We start from the raw sequence: 20734 nt of genomic DNA, 5'->3' as shown, positions 1-20734 counted from the left end.
GCTTTAGGCGAACGGAACTTTCCCACCGTGGACTAGGTTGATGGTTCTGCAACTGCAGGAAGTATGGTAACCTCGATGGTATATCCGGGTTGAATGTTAAGCCGAGGCCATGCCGTCTCCAGATCTGCTGGGTTTCTGATAATAATTTGTTTGCAATTCTTCAAGATCGAGAGCCCAAAAGGGAAAAGCCATCGAAATGGAGTATTGGTGGCTCTTGGCACATCTGAAAGGGGCTTTGCGGTTCTTCTTTTTGCCAGGGTGGTTGGTGCTAAGTCATGTAAAAGCAAAATGATAGAGTCCTCATATTTTAACTCGCCCTGATCTCTCAATTAAAACAAAAGAAAGAGAAATTATTCTCACCGGAGCTCCAACAATTCTTTATAAATACTTTATGAATCCAACAAAGTATATTGGTTGACGCTTCGATTCTTTACAATGAGTATTGCACGTCTCCAAAGACTTCTGACAAGAATAGGTCACCATTCAGACCAACTCCATCGCGTTTCCTAAGGGAGTGATAATAGTGCACTTGTAATGTGAGTGGGTAATGTGAATACATCCCTAGGATTAGATAGGTCACGGATACTCTTAGATGGATACTACGACAATATGGGGTTAGATTGAAATGGATCATCTATATGTTAGTGATAAATTTATATGTTGATATTGAATCAGAAGTGTAAAAAACAGCTTGATAAATAGAGGTTATAAGACACCCGCGTTATGGTTGTAACATTAAAACTTATGTGCTAGTATTTCTGTGAGTGAATAGTATGTGGAAAGGGGGAGTGAATAGTTGAAGGGGAAGTTTACAGGGGTTGGGTAGAATGAAACCATGTACTATATGATGAGTTGATATAAAAGAGAATATATTTAGGAACTAAATGAGATATACCTTGGGGATATATATTTCGGGAATGTATACATTATAAGGAACAAAGGTTGCATAGTGGGATAAACTTATTGTGCATTTCTTAATATTTATTGTTATGTAATTATGGTGTTGTGAATGATATAAAAGAGGCAGGACATGAGATGCCTGCAACGCCCCGGAAGAAGGCTGTGTAGGCGAAACCCAGGGTCGGGTGGACATGTGTGACTGGCGTTCTGCTTGTGTCTAGATATGCGCATTTTTACAAATATTTTGTGAGTATATTTTTAAATAAAAAGTTAAACTACAAAGGATATACTACACTATTCTAATAGATTTTTATCTGGGGCTCAAACCCCTAATCATTGTAAGGTGACTTTCAAATTAAATGAGTCTGTGTCCAGCGCTGGAATTTGACTAACTTGAAAGAAAAGACAAGACCTGTCCTTGCAGGAAGTTAGCAAACAACAAGACTGATAAGTTTATTGTGGGACCGACATTTATAGGAAACCATAAGGCACTTTACATAAGGCGTGTAATTAGGAAAGCAGCAACTATAATTGGGTGTTCTCACCCAGGAAATGTAACACTATTGGATGTAAGCACACAAAGGAATGTAGAACCATTGGCTGTCTTCACATAAACCAAATGTCCAGATGTTCACCTGGATACCTTCCACTAAGTGGTGCTAGCGAGCGCTAAGTCTTTGTGTGCTGATGGGAGAACCCACCCAAACTTTAGTTTTTATTACACAAAGTTATATGAAATGAATACTGAGTCTTTAAAATGTCCGACAATATGTAAAATGGCGTCTGAGTCCAGTGTAATATCTTTAACATTTCCCCCCTTTTGAGCTTTGCATGGCCTGTAACTTTTTGTCCAGGGTGACCTCCTCAAACTCCAGATACCCACAGGTAGGCTAAGCCCTTACCTGCTGGACTTGTTAACTCTTCACCAGATCCCCTGGAGGCCAGTCACTCGGGGGTTACAGGCCTGCATACTCAAATTACATAATTGTGTTTCAATAGTTTATGGGTTTATTAACAAGCTGGTTCTTCAACAAGATGGTATCCTCCACACCGGCACTTCTCCTGTCATGTTTCTTACCACCTGGACGGCCATCTGGGACATGGTAGACTTGATGAGGGGGACCACACAACACGCAATAAGTGATGAGAGCAAAATCACAATCCCCAATATCACCCCCACTTAAAGGAAACCCTTCCAATCCCCCAACTACAAAGTGAAGGACAAAGTGTCTGTCAGGATCAGTGGATCCTCTGGACCACCGCGGGAGATGTAACTAGCCAACAACCGGAGCCTAGCGGCACCTGGTATTCACCAGAGCCCGCCGCAAAGCGGGTTGGACTTGCTGCGGCAGGATACCACTAGGTCGTTCCCAGGTGTGACTAGCCCACGGTGGCAGCCGAGGTCGAGGTGCCTTAGCGGATGACAATCTCGTAGACAGGTCCAGGCACAGGGTCAAGGCAGGCGGCAGAGATGCAAAGTGAGGTTCAATCCGGGGTCAGCAACAGGAGGTCCAGGCAGAAGGGGACGGGAACACAGGCACAGGAACACAGCAACACGGAGGAACACGGGAAACACAGGACTTGGGAGCGGAGACACACAGATACGCAGGAATACGCAGGAATACACAGGAATACGCAGGAATACACAGGAACGCAGGAATACACAGGAACGCAGGAATACTCAGGAACGCAGGAATACTCGCTTGGAAGCTTTCTCTAAGGCTATGAGGCACAAAGATCCGGCAAGGGTCACAGGAAGGGGAAGAAACTTATAGCAGACCAGCGCCAATTATTGGCGTGCTGGCCCTTTAAATCTAAGAGTGACGGCGCACGCGCGCCCTAGGTGACAGGGACGCGCGCGCCGAGCTGCGGGAGCGAGGGAGGACATCGCGGGAGCCAGGGAAGGTGAGCGAGACCCGGGACTGGGGGCAGCAGCAGGAACACGGGTGCGCCCGCGATCCGAGACCGTACCCCCCCCCCCCCTTCGGCCTCCCACTCTTCTTCGTGCGGCCAATAAACCTCTGGAGGAGAGTCCGATCCAAAATGTTCTCTTCGGGCTCCCAGGATCTCTCCTCAGGCCCGAACCCCCTCCAGTCTACAAGAAAGAACCGCTTACCCCTCACGAACTTCATGTCCAGAACTTCCTTAACCTCATAGACGTCTGGGGAATCCGCCTCAGGAGCAGGAGGAGGGGATTGTTGGGAGAAGCGGTTCAGGATGACAGGTTTCAGGAGGGAGACGTGGAAGGAGTTCGGTATGCGCATAGAAGGAGGAAGGCGGAGTTTGTAGGCCACTTGATTGATGCGCTTGATTACCTTGAAAGGACCAAGGAACCGGGGACCGAGCTTGTAGCTAGGTATCTTGAGTCGGACATATCTGGAAGATAACCATACTTTTTCACCAGGAGAAAAGACGGGAGGAGCCCGACGCCTCTTATCAGCCTGGGTCTTGATACGGTCTGTAGCTCGCTGAAGAGACTGGCGGGTCTGGTCCCAAATAGAGTTGAGGTCCAACAGCAGATCCTCAACCGCAGGGACATCAGAGGGAGTAGACAGCGGAAGAGGAGGGCGAGGAATACGTCCATAGACCACGAAGAATGGAGACAAGCCAGTAGACCCAGAGTCCAGGGAATTATATGAGAACTCAGCCCAGGGTAGGAGGTCAGCCCAGTTGTCCTGACGGGCTGAGACGAAGTGACGGAGATAGCAGCCCAAAGTCTGGTTCACCCTCTCCACTTGACCATTAGACTGAGGGTGGTAGGCAGAAGAAAAGTCAAGGTTGACCTGCAGTTGGTTACACAAGGAACGCCAGAATTTTGACACAAACTGGACTCCACGATCGGACACGATGTGCAGCGGAAGACCATGCAGCCGGAAGATATGTCTGAAGAAAAGGCTGGCAAGCTGTGGAGAAGACGGAAGACCTGGAAGAGGAACAAAATGTGACATCTTCGAAAACCGGTCCGTCACCACCCAGATGACAGTACAGCTCGAGGAGACAGGTAGATCAGTGACAAAATCCATTGCCACGTGGGACCACGGGCAACTGGGTATCGGTAACGGTAATAACAGTCCAGCTGGTTTGAGAAGAGAGGCTTTGTTGCGGGCACAGGAGGAGCAGGATCCCACAAACTCCCGAACATCTTTGACCAGGTCAGGCCACCAGTAGTAGCGGGAGATGAGGGCCACGGTGCGTTGCACCCCAGGGTGCCCAGCCACACGGGAAGAATGTCCCCAAGACAAAATCGTCTTCCGAAGAGCAGGTCTAACATATGTCTTGCCAGGAGGTAGCTGCCGAAGATCAACAGGAGCTGCAACAACAAGCTGGTCCGGAGAAATTATATGCCGAGGAGCTGGCTCCTCTCCAATCACATCAGAGGCACGGGAGAGAGCATCAGCCTTGACGTTCTTGTCAGCCGGACGAAAATGGATTAGCAGGTTGAAACGGGAAAAGAACAATGACCACCGGGCTTGCCTGGGATTCAGGAGCTGGGCTGACTGGAGGTATAACAAGTTCTTGTGTTCAGTGTACACACATACTGGATGAAGAGCACCCTCCAGAAGATACCGCCATTCCTCCAGAGCAAGTTTAATGGCCAAGAGCTCTCGGTCACCAATCGAATAATTTCTTTCAGCTGGGGAAAATGTGTTTGAAAAGAAGCCGCAAGTGGAATTTCGGCCCCTGGGCCCTTTTTGGGTGAGGACCGCTCCAGCTCCCACGGAGGACGCATCCACCTCAAGAAAGAAAGGTTTGTCGGTATCAGGCCTAGAGAGTACTGGAGCTGAGGCAAAAGCGGACTTTAACTTGGAGAAGGCCTCTTCAGCTGTAGGAGACCAGGAACGTGGATTGGCACCCTTCTTAGTGAGGGCCACACTGGGAGACACCACAGTGGAAAAATGGGGAATAAACTGTCGATAATAATTTGCAAACCACAGGAACCTCTGTATGGCTCGGAGGCCCTCTGGGCGAGGCCACTGAAGAACTGCAGACAGTTTTGCGGGATCCATCTGGAGGCCTTTGTCGGAAATTATATAACCAAGAAATGGAAGACTGTGCTGGTGAAACTGGCATTTCTCCAGTTTGGCGTAGAGATGGTTGGCACGAAGTCGATCAAGAACTTGGCGTACGTGTCTCTGGTGGGATTCAAGGTCCGGAGAGTACACCAGGATGTCATCCAGGTAGACCACGACACATGTATAGAGGAGGTCCCGGAAAATGTCATTAACAAATTCTTGAAAGACAGCAGGGGCATTACACAGTCCAAAGGGCATTACTAAATAATCAAAATGCCCATCCCGGGTATTAAACGCCGTCTTCCACTCGTCACCTTTGCGGATCCGGCTTGTAAGCACCCCGAAGATCCAGTTTGGAGAACACCTTGGCGCCGCGCAGGCGATCAAAGAGTTCCGTGATCAACGGCAAGGGGTATCGGTTTTTAACCGTGATCTTATTCAGCCCACGTCTATACAGGGATGTAAGGAGCCGTCTTTCTTGGTGACAAAGAAGAATCCTGCACCAGCCGGAGAGGAGGACTTGCGTATGAAACCCCTCTTAAGATTCTCCTTGATGTATTCAGACATAGCAGCCATCTCAGGAATAGAAAGCGGATAGACCCTACCTCTGGGGAGAGTGGCACCCGGAAGGAGATCCACAGGGCAATCATACGAACGATGTGGAGGTAGTGTCTCAGCTTGTCTCTTGGAAAACACATCTGCAAAGTCCACAATTCAGGCGAAGGCTGGAGAGGTCTTTGAAAGGCTGGAGCCAGGCGAGGAAAACGTCTTACCCGGGCTTGAGGGTGCTCGGTGCGGAGTTCCTCGGCGCGTTCCTTGAACCGAACATCAATCCGAGTGACCAGAGTGATAAGGCCACTCATAGTTGACGGCAGGTCCCGAGCAGCCAGAGCGTCCTTAACCTGCGCAGAGAGTCCCTTCTTAAAGGTAGCGATGAGGGCTGCATCGTTCCAGGCAAGTTCAGAGGCCAGGGTGCGGAACTGAACCGCATACTCTCCCACAGACGAGCTGCCTTGGCGAAGGTTCAGTAAAGCAGTCTCGGCAGAAGAGGCCCGTGCAGGTTCCTCAAATACGGCCCGGAACTCTGCCAGAAAAGCCGTGAGAGTAGTCGTGACTGGATCGCCTCTATCCCAAAGAGGGGTAGCCCAGGCCAGAGCTTTCCCGGAGAGGAGAATGACGAAGAATGCCACCTTAGACCGCTCCGAGACAAATTGCGAAGGCGGATTGCGAATTTGCAGAGAGCACTGAGTTATAAAGCCCCGGCAATCCTTGGGGTCTCCGTCAAACTTGCGGGGCTTAGACAGCCGAAGTCGGGGTTCAACCGCAGGAGGACAGACCGGAACGGCAGGGGTCGCTGGAGCGGGCACAGGAGCCTGTTGCTGTTGCTGGGTGGCTAGCAGCTGTTGCAGCATGGTGGTGACTTGATCCAGCTGTTCACGCTGAGCGGCAATCTCCCGGGATTGCTGGACCACAATGGCAGCAAAGTTGGGACGAGTAGGAAGCGGAACCTCGGCGGGATCCATGGCCGGATCTTACTGTCAGGATCAGTGGATCCTCTGGACCACCGCGGGAGATGTAACTAGCCAACACCCGGAACCGGAGCCTAGCGGCACCTGGTATTCACCAGAGCCCGCCACAAAGCGGGTTGGACTTGCTGCGGCAGGATACCACTAGGTCGTTCCCAGGTGTGACTAGCCCACGGTGGCAGCCGAGGTCGAGGTACCTTAGCGGATGACAATCTCGTAGACAGGTCCAGGCACAGGGTCAAGGCAGGCGGCAGAGATGCAAGCTGAGGTTCAATCCGGGGTCAGCAACAGGAGGTCCAGGCAGAAGGGGACGGGAACACAGGCACAGGAACACAGCAACACGGAGGAACACGGGAAACACAGGACTTGTTAAAGAAGGTCATTGTCTTGTTGCACCAACCGTAGGTAAATTCTCCTACCCTTGGGGCATCCTGGTCAGCCCTATAGATACAGTGATATTCATGGTTGGGGTGTCCCTGAGAACACAGTCAGTCAGAAGAGACCAGCTAGCAAGAAGAATAAGTAAGTTTGCAATAGTAAGTGTGGGAAGCATGCCGACTTCCCTCTAGCTTCACAGACGTGGCACTGGTCAGCAGGACTTGGAAAAGGACCGTCGTAGCGAGGCTTCAGACTCTCTCTCTGGTGTCTCTTTACCACCACTTAGTCTCCGGGCTTCAGGTTATGCGTCCTGAGGTCTCTGTCTGGATCTGAAAAAGGAATCAGAAACACTTTGCGGACCTTTTCCAAGGCCTGGCTCAACTGTATGACATGTTCCACCTGGTTTCCTGCCATCAGCTATAGGGCCTGTGGGAAGTAGGGGCCTAGTCTGGGTGCACAGCCAAAAAGTACCTCGAAGGGGGACAATCCTGTCTTTCTGTTGGGGGTGGTCCTGACTGAATGGTGGGCAGCAGGAAGGCACTCACGCCATGGTTTCCCTGCTTCCATGGCCTCCTGGATCTCTAACTTGAGAGTGCAGCTTAATTTTCCGATCCCACCACTAACTTGGGAAGGGTAAGGGGTGTGCAGGGCCTGTTCTACAACCAGGAGGGACAAGGCTTTAGGTTTTTACCTGTCCAGTGAAGTGGGTTCTGCGACCGGACTCTATGGTCTCTGGAAGTCCAAACCTGCAGAAAAATCTGACTCACCAACTTCTTGGCTGCAGCTCTGGCAGTAGCCTTGGTCATGGGAGAAGCTTCTGGCCAACCTGGAAAGAGATCAATGCACACAGGCACGTACTCCTACGTACCACTTTTGGTAGCTGGATAAAATCAATCTGCAGTCTTTGGAAGGGATACAGCGGCTTGGGTGTCACCTTCTGTGGGGTCTTTACCACCTTACCCGGGCTGTGGCGGGCACAGACTATACAGGCTTTCACTAGTCTAGTGATAGGGGTAGTAATGCCCGGGCAAACCACTGGTGGTTTATGAGCACTAGCATGGCCATTTTGGATGTGTATGTGTCCGTAGGATACTCAACTTACTGTCGGGTGCAGGGCTCTGGGCAGGCACACCCTCTCTCCCAGCATCCAGGTCCCATAGGCATCTGGGCTCCAGCTTTCCTCCACACTCCCTTCACTTATGATGACTCTAGGGCCACCAGGGACTGGAACACCTGTGGATCAAACTTTTAGCTCAGAACTCACCATCTGTGCAGCTGCCTTCGCCATCCCGTCAGCCACATACTTGCCCCTGGCTTGTGAAGTTACCAAATTGTGTGTGCTTTTAGTTTTACTATCCCCACCTCTTGTGGAAGTAAGAGAGCATCCATGAGCTCTATAACCAGCGTGCCATGCTAAACGGGGGTCCCTGCAGAGGTGAGGAAATCTCTAGCCTTCCATATGGGTTCATAGTCGTGTTTAGACCCCAGAACTATACATTGAGTATAGATATTTGCCCTTTTACCTTGCACCAGCTGTAGCACTTCCCTTCCCTTGCACTGTAACCGAGTAATCTAGGATCAACTCACTGGCCTTGCTGCTGCAGCTACTGACACATGAGGGGCTCCCCTCACGACCGAGTCTAACCAGGCCTAATAGTGGGCCACTGGTAAGGCCACCACGTTCCTGGACTAGACACCTGTGGCCTAGATACTCAGTGCAAAATAAAACAAAAGTTTGATCCAGCGGGATGTGCCTAGGGCCAGTGCAGACAGGATTTGCCACCTTAAGGCTATAGAATGCATCAATTGCCTCCTGACTAAGGGCAAATGGAGAAGAGGCAATTCAATTATCAAGGGGCAACATCAGGCTGGAGGCAGCAGACCTTATCCCAGGCTGCAGGAGCTGGCCAGTGCTAGAAACATGTGAAGAGGCTTAGGGTCTCAGGGCAGGGGCACATTCTGGACTGCCAGCTTTCTTCCCTCTGTCAGGTATCTGCCTGTGGCTGAGGAGCAGTGGCCTAGGAAGACCACCTTCTCCTGGCAGTACTGGAGCTTGTCTCTGGAAACCTTGTAACCCTTCTGGAACAGAAAACACATAAGGTCAATAAATGCATCCTGGCAAACAAAAAACAGTAGGTCCTCCGCATACTGAAAAGGAGAACATCCAGTAAGGGGCTAGTCTGCCAGTCTACTCCCTATAGGGCCGTGTAGTATGGAGTACTGGCTGGGGGAGTTTTACCTCCCTTGTGGGAGTCTACATCAGATATACTGGAATACTACACTGGTAAAGGCAAATAGGTACTCGTAATCCTCATGTAGGGGCACAGAGAGGAAAACATTTGCCAACAGGGAAGAGTTCTACAATGAAAGGCACTAACTCTATTTGGGGGGGGGCTTTCAGAAGAGGGGTACTATTCTTGCTGACATACCACCCCCCTTGTCCCGCCCTGTTGGGGCCGTCTCCGTTTCCTAGAGTGTGGGGAGTCACTTCAGTAATTTCTCTTTGTATTCTTATCACAAGCAAATTCCTTTAAGTCTTTTAGATTGTCAGCTCTGTTTCCCCCACTCAACACAGATGCTTTCTGTGCGCTTCAAGGCCACTTCTCACAGACACAGATAAGGCAAAGCAAAGCCCAGCTACACAGCTGCCCACAGATCTCACCCTGATTAACTCTTTCAACTCCAGAAAGCAGATACCAGAGACATTGCAACACTTTTTCTAGTAATTTTTCTGCAATTGTCAAAATCAAATAAGTTTTAAAATAAAATAAAATAAACAAACAGCGTTGCACACTCAAGACTCTTAGCAAAAGTTTGAAATTGGTGAAAATATTCACCTGCCGGCATTTATCTCAAACATCCGCCAGGACGCCTCAAGGGTGACTCAGCTGCTATCCTACAACCAGCCTACAGTGTAGAATTATAGGCAATTAACTTTCAGGGACTTGAAAAGAATATACTGTCTTAAGATGGCCGCCACTGAAAAATGGTAAGGCGTGTCATCTTCTCTAACCACCAGATAAAAGGGGTGGAGTCTAAGAGGGTGCTGGTCTGCATTCCAAAAGATGCCATGTTTCTTTCTTTTCCCTCAAATTCTTTCCACATCAAAAACTTTGAAATGTCCCTTATTGCCCAACTCTTTCTTCAATGGGCACTCTCTAGGATTCCTGTCACTCTGTCCTGGTCCGTCCGTAGTCACTGGTCTACGTCTCCAGTAATCAACCCCATCCACTTTCCTTTGTCATTAACTCTCTACTTACATCAAAACAACCTTCTGCCTGGGTGTGCCACTTTTTGTCTTTGAGCCAGCCACCATTTTCATCAAGTGCTTTGCACACTCAGGGGATCATCTAACATACCCAAAAACTTCAATACCTCATAACTTCCTTTTACCCACTCTTTACCTTTCCTGTGTGACACTATGTCAGTTGCCTTTTTAGGTCTGCAGTGTCCAGCTACAGTCTTACTTTGCTCACTACCCATTTTGTGGAATCTGTGGAATACCTGGTTTTGTTCAAAGGCTATAGATATCCTCCGTACATACAGCTCCAGACTACCCTGCTAACTATCAGTAAGTACAAATTAGAGACCTTCACACAATATTTCAGAAATCAAGGAGAACGCTCAACTGTAAAATTCCCGTCAGTGTCCCTCTTGTCTCTACTGTCCTTTCCGCATCACGGGGCCGCATCAATCGTAAATTTGGCCAGAATTTGTCTCTGCAAACTTCCAGATTCTATCCGCGCTTACATGAACAAAAATCTCCACCATCACAAACTTTCTGAACTACATCAACAATTCACAAGAGGGCACTGCAGACCTTTTTCTACAACATACATAGTCACGTCCAGTCTCTGTCAGTCACTTTACAAGAGTTCCTTTGCCGAAATTAAAGTGAACATACTGTTATATATGGACATTTAAGGCAAAGTACATAATATCACACAAGGAGATGACCTTACCCAGTTCCTTTCAGCCAGTGAAACAGAACTACAGTCAAGGTAGACAAAAATAGACTTGACTTACCCCGACGAGCGCTCATTGTCAGTTCTGGTCACTGGCCACCTGGACTCTTGCGGAGGTCACCTCGATGGTCAAATGTCCATAAAAGTATGGCCACCCAGGAGACGCCAATTCTAATAAATTTTTATCTGGGGCTCAAACCCCTAATCATTGTAAGGTGACTTTCAAATTAAATGAGTCTGTGTCCAGCGCTGGAATTTGACTAACTTGAAAGAAAAGACAAGACCTGTCCTTGCAGGAAGTTAGCAAACAACAAGACTGATAAGTTTATTGTGGGACCGACATTTATAGGAAACCATAAGGCACTTTACATAAGGCGTGTAATTAGGAAAGCAGCAACTATAATTGGGTGTTCTCACCTAGGAAATGTAACACTATTGGATGTAAGCACACAAAGGAATGTAGAACCATTGGCTGTCTTCACATAAACCAAATGTCCAGATGTTCACCTGGATACCTTCCACTAAGTGGTGCTAGCGAGCGCTAAGTCTTTGTGTGCTGATGGGCGAACCCACCCAAACTTTAGTTTTTATTACACAAAGTTATATGAAATGAATACTGAGTCTTTAAAATGTCCGACAATATGTAAAATGGCGTCTGAGTCCAGTGTAATATCTTTAACACTATCCATACTCGTATTTCTTCTAGTGAAATTGTCTTAAAGAGAAATAGCAATGAAGGAGGATTAGGAAACTCAATGGAGTTGGTCTGAATGGTAACCTATTCTTGTCAGAAATCTGTGGAAACGTGCAAAACTCATTGAAAAGTATCGATGTGTCAAGCAATATACCGTGTTGGATTCATAAAGAATTTATAAAGTATTGTCGGAGCTCTAGTCAGAGTATTTTCTCTTTCTTTTGTTTTAACTGTGGGACTGTTTGTGGACCGGTCCTGAGCCGTTATTAGCTCCTAGGAGCCAAGTGTGCAACACATTAAGATTGTCACCCTGATCTCTGCATGCTTTCAGAATTGCTGCGGCATCAGTATAGCTGAGAAATCTGCAAATAACATCCCGGGGAGGTTCCCCAGGCCTGGGCTTGGAGGGTGGCACCCTGTGTATGCGTTAAATTTTTAACTGCTCTGCACGCTCTTGACCTACTAGGGGGCTGAATAACGCTTTTGCTATCTCTGGCAAGGCCTCATGGCTAACGGTTTCAGGTAGGCCCCTTATTCTCACATTGTTTTGTCTACTGCGGTTCTCCTGGTCTTCCGCTCTTGTTAGCGCCTCGTTAAACAATGTGTAGTGGGTAGACATAGCTTCTCCCACTTTGGCGTTAAAGTGTAACATATCGCATTGTGAGGCTTCCACTTGTTCTAGCCTGTGACCGAAGTGCTTAATATCAGTTTTTATCTCGGCTAGGTCGCTTCCATGGGTCTCAGGGCTTGGAATAAGACTTTTTTAATAAAATCAGTGTAGCTGGTACCTGTGCAGTCTCTGCATCAGCGACTGCGTATTCCCCTGCACTCTCTGCCTCTGAGTCCTCCTCTCCCACATGGTCTCTCCCGCAAGGCACTGTCCGGCACCATCTTTGGAAGGCGAGCTGGGGACGCGCAGGCTTTTTTCTTCAGGTATTTCTCCAGATCTACCTGACTTTTCCCTGTTTTCACTGGGTCTTCTTTGTGCTTTTCAACATTTTTCGCCTTCTGGATTGCAGATGTGGTGTGCGCCGAGGTATTCCAGCGAGGAGCTGCAGATCACATAGCCATCACTTTTCGGGGTCAAGTTCCGCCCCCTTCAGAAGCCAGATGAAAGTGTATATACACCTGTACCCTGATAATCTAACCATTTTGTCACCCCACAGAACTAGATGGATTATATTGTGGCTTATTTGCTAGGGTCCGCGGCCGCATTTCCGCGTTTTTTTCCGATGTTTTCGGGATCGTGCTGGGGTTTGCGTCGCACGCAATATGATTGTGCCGCGATCGCGCCGGCTTTCACATGACACAAATCGGTGGGCGGACAATCCGCCGGATTCGGACTACGCGTAGGATTTAACAAGTCAAATTGTGTCACAAGACACGCAGTCACATACACCAGGAAGAAGAAGGTGAACTGCGGTGGACCTGAGCGGGGAAGCGACACATGCAGGATCTCAGGCACACGATCTTGTTGAATCACAGCAGACTTCATCCTCGTCGGACAACGCACCTCAGGGATAGCGCAGAGACCAGGTAAGTGAATGTGCCCCAATGTGTCTGTTTAGAGAGAACACTGTATTCACTTAGTTGTCCCTGATAGGCAGAAGTAATCAATCACTTCACCATCCCCCAGCTGCTGTGTATGAGTCATCCATCTTAGGTTGATTAGTCCTGTCAGGACAATTCAAGTAGCTCTGTGTACATGGAAGTAATGTGTTTTTGTACAGCAGCCAGCCTGCAACCACAATTCGCAAGGTCCTGAATTTTATAATTGTTTTTTGAGCAAAACGATTCGGTTCAGGGATTAACCCCTTAAGGACGCAGGGTTTTTTCGCACATTTCTCGCTCTCCACCTTTAAAAATCCATAACTTTTAAATTTTTCTGTGTACAGAGCTGTGTGAGGGCTTATTTTGTGCGTAACAAATTTTACTTTGGTTCACAATGCATAAAACAAATGGTAGATTTCCTTCCATTCTAAGCATTATGTTTGGAGAAAACTAGATACTGCTTATCAACTGCCAAATACAACCGCAACAGTGACCCATGGTGGTGGCAGCATCATGCTATGGGGATGTTTTTCAGCTGCAGGGACAGGACAATTGGTGACAATTGAAGGAAAGATGAATGCGGCCAAGTACAGAGATATCCTTGATTAAAACCTCTTAGTACAAGTACTCTGGACCTCAGACTAGGCCGAAGGTTCACCTTTCAAAAAGACTATGACCCTAAGTACACATCTAAAATAAGAAAGTAGAGGCTTGAGAAATACTGTGTGATCATTCTTGACTGGCCCAGCCAGAGCCCTGTCTGAAAACCAATTTGGCATCTCTGGAGAGACTTGAAAATGGAACCCCTGAGAAGGCGCTTTCGTAGTAGTGACAAAGTGCCCGGGACTTGTGCTGGAGTGCCCGGGACTTGTGCTGGAGTGCCCGGGACTTGTGCTGGAGTGCCCGGGACTTGTGCTGGAGTGCCCGGGACTTGTGCTGGAGTGCCCGGGACTTGTGCTGGAGTGCCCGGGACTTGTGCTGGAGTGCCCGGGACTTGTGCTGGAGTGCCCGGGACTTGTGCTGGAGTGCCCGGGACTTGTGCTGGAGTGCCCGGGACTTGTGCTGGAGTGCCCGGGACTTGTGCTGGAGTGCCCGGGACTTGTGCTGGAGTGCCCGGGACTTGTGCTGGAGTGCCCGGGACTTGTGCTGGAGTGCCCGGGACTTGTGCTGGAGTGCCCGGGACTTGTGCTGGAGTGCCCGGGACTTGTGCTGGAGTGCCCGGGACTTGTGCTGGAGTGCCCGGGACTTGTGCTGGAGTGCCCGGGACTTGTGCTGGAGTGCCCGGGACTTGTGCTGGAGTGCCCGGGACTTGTGCTGGAGTGCCCGGGACTTGTGCTGGAGTGCCCGGGACTTGTGCTGGGGACTTATCACCCCACATGGGTGACCCTCAGTAATTATGACCCTGAGGTCCCTGATTTTACGGCCTGTCCTGGGATACGCAGAGACATGACAGGGCTCGGACCAGTGGTCTATTTTAATTTTAATTTTTTTTTGTGAGGACCTAATTGGTATGGTATCTGCTTTTGGTTTGCTCATCTTGCACTTTGTGAGTGGTATTAATCTGCAACCTTATGTTAACATTGTATGTATTTTTGATTGCATAACCTACCCCAAGCCTACAGTGGCACTACTTGGGGACCCACACATTTTTAATTCCTTTGTGCGGTCCACACACTACATTGTCTTGTTTAAGATTTGTCTTTGTCCTTATTGTATTGTGCAAATAATTATTTGCTTTGCATTTGAATAAAGTTGAATAAAGTTTATATTTTATGATAGTCACGTACCGGACTTATTTTTCCAAGCATTTTGGTGTTTTTTGTCTAAAAAGTAGAACATTCGAAACTTTGAAAATTGTCATTATTTTTCAAATGTTTCACCCCCCAAAAATGGAACGGATAACCAAATTATACCACTAACATTAACTACAATGTCTCACACACACACACAGGCAGCAGGGGGTGCCAGCACCAGGAAGCACATGGAGTAGACATTAGACCATTATACCTCACATCATTATACAGGCCAGTCAGTCAAGCACTGGGGGATGTGGCTGTTCCTCCCACTCATGAATAAGCTGGAGGGTTGAATATGATAATGACTCATTGGACATCTCTCAGGACATTTGCATACAGCTTTAGGACCTGATAGTTTGAGTGTACAGGCATGTAGAGTGACAATGAAGGGATAGAGGCAATGGCAGTTTATGAAAATATATTTAGTTTAGGGGGTTAATTTGCCTGATGGTTCTCTTTAAACACATTTGCTGAAACTCCTATACAAAATCCTTTGTTGGTGAGACAGCTTCAAGATGCCTTTTGTATGTAGAAACTAGTCTTATTGCTCCTTACATGAGTTTGCCCATAAAAAAAAATTCTCAATTCCCTAGTGATGTTTTCACTATAAAGATAAATGTAACCCCTTACTTTACAAGTTATCATAGTTTATACCAGTGGTGGCGAACCTATGGCACGGGTGCCAGAGGCGGCACTCAGAGCCCTTTTTGTGGGCACCCGGGCCATCACCCCAGCACATCATACAGGACTCAAAGAATCTTACTGCAGTTCCAAGCTGCATTCAGTCATATTTTAATACTTACTTCGCTACTTGGAACTGTAGGAAGAGGGATAATGAGAAGACATGGCTCCTGCTGGCCCCAATATTCTCTGTGTGCAGAGGGACACTGGAAAGAAGCTAAAAATGATGAAAATTTTCCATCTTTCTACTGTGTTGCTGTCCTAAGGAGGTCAATATGATATAAAGTTGTTGAACAGGGAGCAATAAGTTACTGCTTTAATTTTTGGTTGGCACCTCGCGATAAATAAGGTGGGTTTTGGGTTGCAGTTTGGGCATTCGATCGCTAAAAGGTACGCCATTACTGGTTTATACGGTTGAAAAAAGACACTTGTCCATCAAATTTAACCAAGGAAGGGTAAGGATTGGATGAGGAAGGGATTTAGGGGAAACAATCCTCTATATCATAACAATCAATTTTATTTAGGTGTAAAAAGGCATCTAGACCCTTCTTGAAGCTCTCTCCTTGCCCCTGCTGTGACCAGCGCCTGAGGCAGGCTATTCCACAGATTGACAGTTCTCATAGTAAAAAAGCCCTGTCGCCTCCGGGGATTAAACCTTGGTTTCTCCAAACGGAGACAGTGCCCCCTCGTCTTTTGATTTGATTTAATCTGAAACAACTTACCACCATATTTTTTGTATGGACCATTCATATATTTATATAAATTAATCATGTCCCCTCGTAGTCGTCTCTTTTCCAGACTAAATAAATCTAGTTAGTCAAAAGTTGGACGTTAAAAACATACATGTTAAAACCACACGAATAAACAACATGGTGGTGGTCAATCCATTATCCATAATACAAAATACCACGTCATATCGACAAACCAAATGAAACAAACAGTATAGAGATAGGGGCTAAGCAGAGCACAGAAAATTCATCAAAGTCATATCACAAGTGTCAAAGCGTCGGGGTGCTGTGGTGGTGGTCTGGGGCTTATTTGACTTGAGGCACAGGTATATTACTTTGACACTTGTGATATGACTTTGATGAATTCTATATTTTCTGTGCTCTGCTTAGCCCCTATCTCTATACTGTTTGTTTCATTTGGTTTGTCGATATGACGTGGTATTTTGTATTATGGATAATGGATTGACCACCACCATGTTGTTTGTTCCTGTGGTTTTAACATGTATGTTTTTATTGTCCAACTTTTGATTTTCTAGATGCATTAATAAAGATTTATATTCAGAATGAAATTTATGGTCTTATATGCTTTTTGTTGGTATTTATGGTTTGAATAGCATAGGGATCGGTTAACCTAAGAGGTGGATACGGTTATTGGTATTCATAAATAAATCTAGTTGTTTTAATCTTTCCTCATAACTAAGACCCTCCACACCCCTTATCAGTTTTGTGGCTCTACGTTGAACCCTCTCCAGCTCCAGGGCATCCTTTTTATGGACCGGTGCCCAGAACTGGACAGCATATTCCAGGTGTGGCCGAACCAGTGCCTTGTGTAGTGGTAATATTACATCCCTATCACGAGAGTCCATACCACTTTTGATACATGACATGATCCTACTAGCTTTAGAGGCAGCTGATTGACATTGCATGCTGTTATTCAATTTATGATCTACTAGTACCCCCAGGTCCTTCTCAACAAGGGACTCTCCCAGATTTACTCCCCCAAGGACATATTTTGCCTTTGGATTATTGGCCCCAGGTGCATAATATTACATTTATCCACATTAAACCTCATTTGCCAAGTGGATGACCAAACATTCAGTTTGTCCAAGTCACCCTGCAGCCTATGAACATCCTCCATAGACTGTATTACACTACACAGTTTGGTGTCATCTGCAAAAATAGACACAGTGCTATTAATTCCTACCTCTATATCATTAATAAATATATTAAATAGTAGTGGGCCAAGCACAGAACCCTGAGATACACCACTCATAACTGGTGACCATTCCGAGTAGGAATCATTGACCACAACTCTCTGGATACGATCCTTCAGCCAGTTTTCAATCCAATTGCAAATGATTTCTGCCAAACCAATAGCCCTAATTTTACCCATCAGGTGTCTATGAGGGACAGTGTCAAATGCCTTTGCAAAGTCCAAGAACACAATATCCACAGCTGCTCCTCCATCCAGGCACCTGCTCACCTCTTCATAGAAGCAGATAAGGTTAGTTTGACAACTTCTATTCTTAGTAAACCCATGCTGGCTGTCACTTATTATTCTATTTGATGTCACATACTCCAGTATATAGTCTTTTACTAACCCTTCCAATACTTTCCCCACAATGGAAGTTAAGCTTACAGGCCTGTAATTGCCTGGCAAAGTTTTAGAGCCCTTTTTTATATATTGGCACCACATTTGCCTTGCGCCAGTCACTTGGCACCACACCAGACATTACGGAATCCCTAAAGATTTTAGACAGCGGTACAGCAATAACAGAACTGAGTTCTTTAAGAACTCTGGGGTGTAACCCATCTGGTCCAGGAGCTTTGTACACATTGATTTTATTGAGCTTAGATTGGATAATGCCTACATTCAGCCAGTCTACTATATTACAGGATCCATGACCTGCACTGGCACCACCCAAGTCAGAAGTTCTCTCTTCTATTGTATAAACGGAGCTAAAAAACCTGTTAAGTATCTCCGCCTTCTCTTGGTCTCCAGTCACCGATGCCCCATTTTCAGAATAAAGGGGTCCAACCTGTTCTGACCCTTTTTTTTTTTTTGCATTGTTATACTTAAAAAAATTATTGGGTTTTGTTATCTTTAGCCACCTGTCTTTCAGTTTGTATTTTGGCTGATTTGATTTCCTTTTTCCAGTTTTTTATAAGTATTGAAAGCCTCAGGTGACCCATCAGATTTATATTTTTTAAATGCCCTCTTTTTCTCATTAATTGCCCTTTTAACTGTAGCTGTAAGCCACGCGGGGTGTAATCTAGCCCGTCTATACTTGTTACCTATTGGAATAAATTTAGAAGTATAAAAACCCAGGATAGATTTGAATTTCTCCCATTTTAACATTAGTATCACCATGTGACAGTATCTGATCCCAGTCTATATCCTGTATTGCAGCCCTGAATTTTTGGAAATTAGCCCTCTTAAAATTCAAAGTTTTTGATTTTCCCACCTGTTTCTGCTTTTTAAAGTTTAAGAGGAAAATAATTATATTATGATCGCTGTTCCCAAGGGGTTCCCGGACACTGACATTTTGAACAATCTCCGCATAGTTAGAAATCACAAGGTCCAACAATGCATCACCTCTTGTGGGATCTTCTACAAGCTGCACCATAAAATTATCCTGCAGAAAGTTGATAAAATTTCTCCCCTTCACAGATGAAGAAGAGCCCATTATATATTTGGAAAGTTACAGTCTCCCATTATCACTAAGGTCCCCTCCTGTGCAGCCCGCTCCATCTGTTTATATAGGTGACCCTCTATATTATAGGGGGTCTATAAATTACACCAAAAATAATTTTTGGCTTTGAATTTCAACCCACAAAGTGTCAGCCTCCTCCCACTCTGAGACCACTGACTCATTCACAATCGCTTTTAAGTCTCTTCTGACATACAGACATACACTACTTCCTCTTCATTTGCCCTGTCTTTCCGAAAGCGTGTAAACCGAGTTTACTCGGTTTCATTGCTGTTTTAGCTCCCATCACTCCCTAGGCTGGTCATTGTACAATTCTAGACACTTCATGAATCCTTTAGTTCTGTGTGCTGATAATGTGGTTAGATTATCAGGGTACAGGTTTATATACACTTTCAAATAGCTTCTGAACATTCTACTAGTATCTGACACGTGGAAAGAGGGAGGGATCAGAGATGAGAGATGATGAGATGTATAATGCACATGACATTTTCCCCTCTATCACAGCCATTACATACTGTTAGCTCAACTATATGCCTCCCACCCTCTCCCCTGGATAAAGATCTTATCTGTCTGTAGCTATACTCTCCTCACTGCTAATGGCCGGCAGGAAGGAAAGAAGTGTGTGTGTGTTCGTGTGTGTGTTCGTCCTGAAATGCAAGGGATGGGGCTGGAGGCAGAGAACAGCTCAGTGCAGTGTCAGACAGAAGAAGAATATGGCTGCTGCCCCTAAACTCAGAAGATCCAGTGTTGGGTCCAAGGGCAACTAAAATTAATGTATATTTACATTACGTGGATTCCTGCCCGAAGAATGTGGCAAGTCCACAAAACGCAAGCGGTAACGCATTGTTAACGCATGCATTAACAAGGCAAATCTCCCTTCAGTTGTAGCAATGCGTTTTTAAACGCATGCAGTAAACGCGACGTGTGACCGCACCCTATAGCCTTCCATAGATATTTTTTATCAGATTCAGGTGAGGGTCATTCTACCAGATTTATTATCTTTCACTAAAACTAATTTAGCGGTTCCTTGGCTGTGTTTTTGGGTTCATTGTCTTGCTGAATTGTCCACCCTGGTTTTCTCTCCATCATCCTGCTGGATGGCAGCAGTCTATTTGCATAGAGCACACACAGCTGAGTGTGCTGAGAGTAATTTAAACATAAATATATGATGCTACTCATTCACAGAATGACATTAATTCGCTCCACTTTTCCAAATTTCTGTACGAATTAAAACAGCAACATGACTTCTGTCTATGATTTACAGCATATGTTTATACGCTTATGATTTGCTTCATTTTATAGTCTGTACAGTTTGGTGTAGTCTGGTTAGAGGGTCTTGGCTTCAATAGCTTTTTATTAGTTTTTTTTATTTTTCGGTCAGTTTTTTTTGTATTTAAAAAAAATGTATAACTTCATTATTTTTTTTGATTGATGAATTGCATTCTTTACAATCTATGGATTGGTGCCTGCCTTTCCATGTTGTCGCTATTCCAAATTTATGGCTCAGTCTACTGTTATCTGGCTCGGTACAGTACTATCTGTGTCATTCATGTAACGGAAGGAGCAGCAGCAGCATGCATGTGCTCATTTGCTCCATCCTGGCAAGGATCGCAAAACCCCCATTCTCATAAACTGTGATGGGAGGGAACCAATTAAGGATAAGGAAAACGGAGCACGGGTCCTTCCCACCAGTATAGCTGTGGAACCCATAGACCAGGCTTTTTATCCAGCTTTGCATGGAACTGCCCCAGATAATTCTGTAGAGTAGAAGATTCCTTAATTTAGTCATTC

General features: G+C 46.3%; 1 protein-coding gene across 3 annotated transcripts in view; it reads left to right on the top strand.

Moving 5' to 3' along the window:
* The window catches only part of ODR4 (odr-4 GPCR localization factor homolog), a 76391-nt gene that overhangs the window by 53708 nt on the left and 1949 nt on the right, over positions 1 to 20734 (top strand). The window lies entirely within an intron of this gene.

The sequence above is a fragment of the Engystomops pustulosus genome, chromosome 10, assembly GCF_040894005.1.
Source record: "Engystomops pustulosus chromosome 10, aEngPut4.maternal, whole genome shotgun sequence".
Taxonomy (NCBI): domain Eukaryota; kingdom Metazoa; phylum Chordata; class Amphibia; order Anura; family Leptodactylidae; genus Engystomops; species Engystomops pustulosus.
This window is presented reverse-complemented; position numbering and strand designations above follow the sequence as displayed.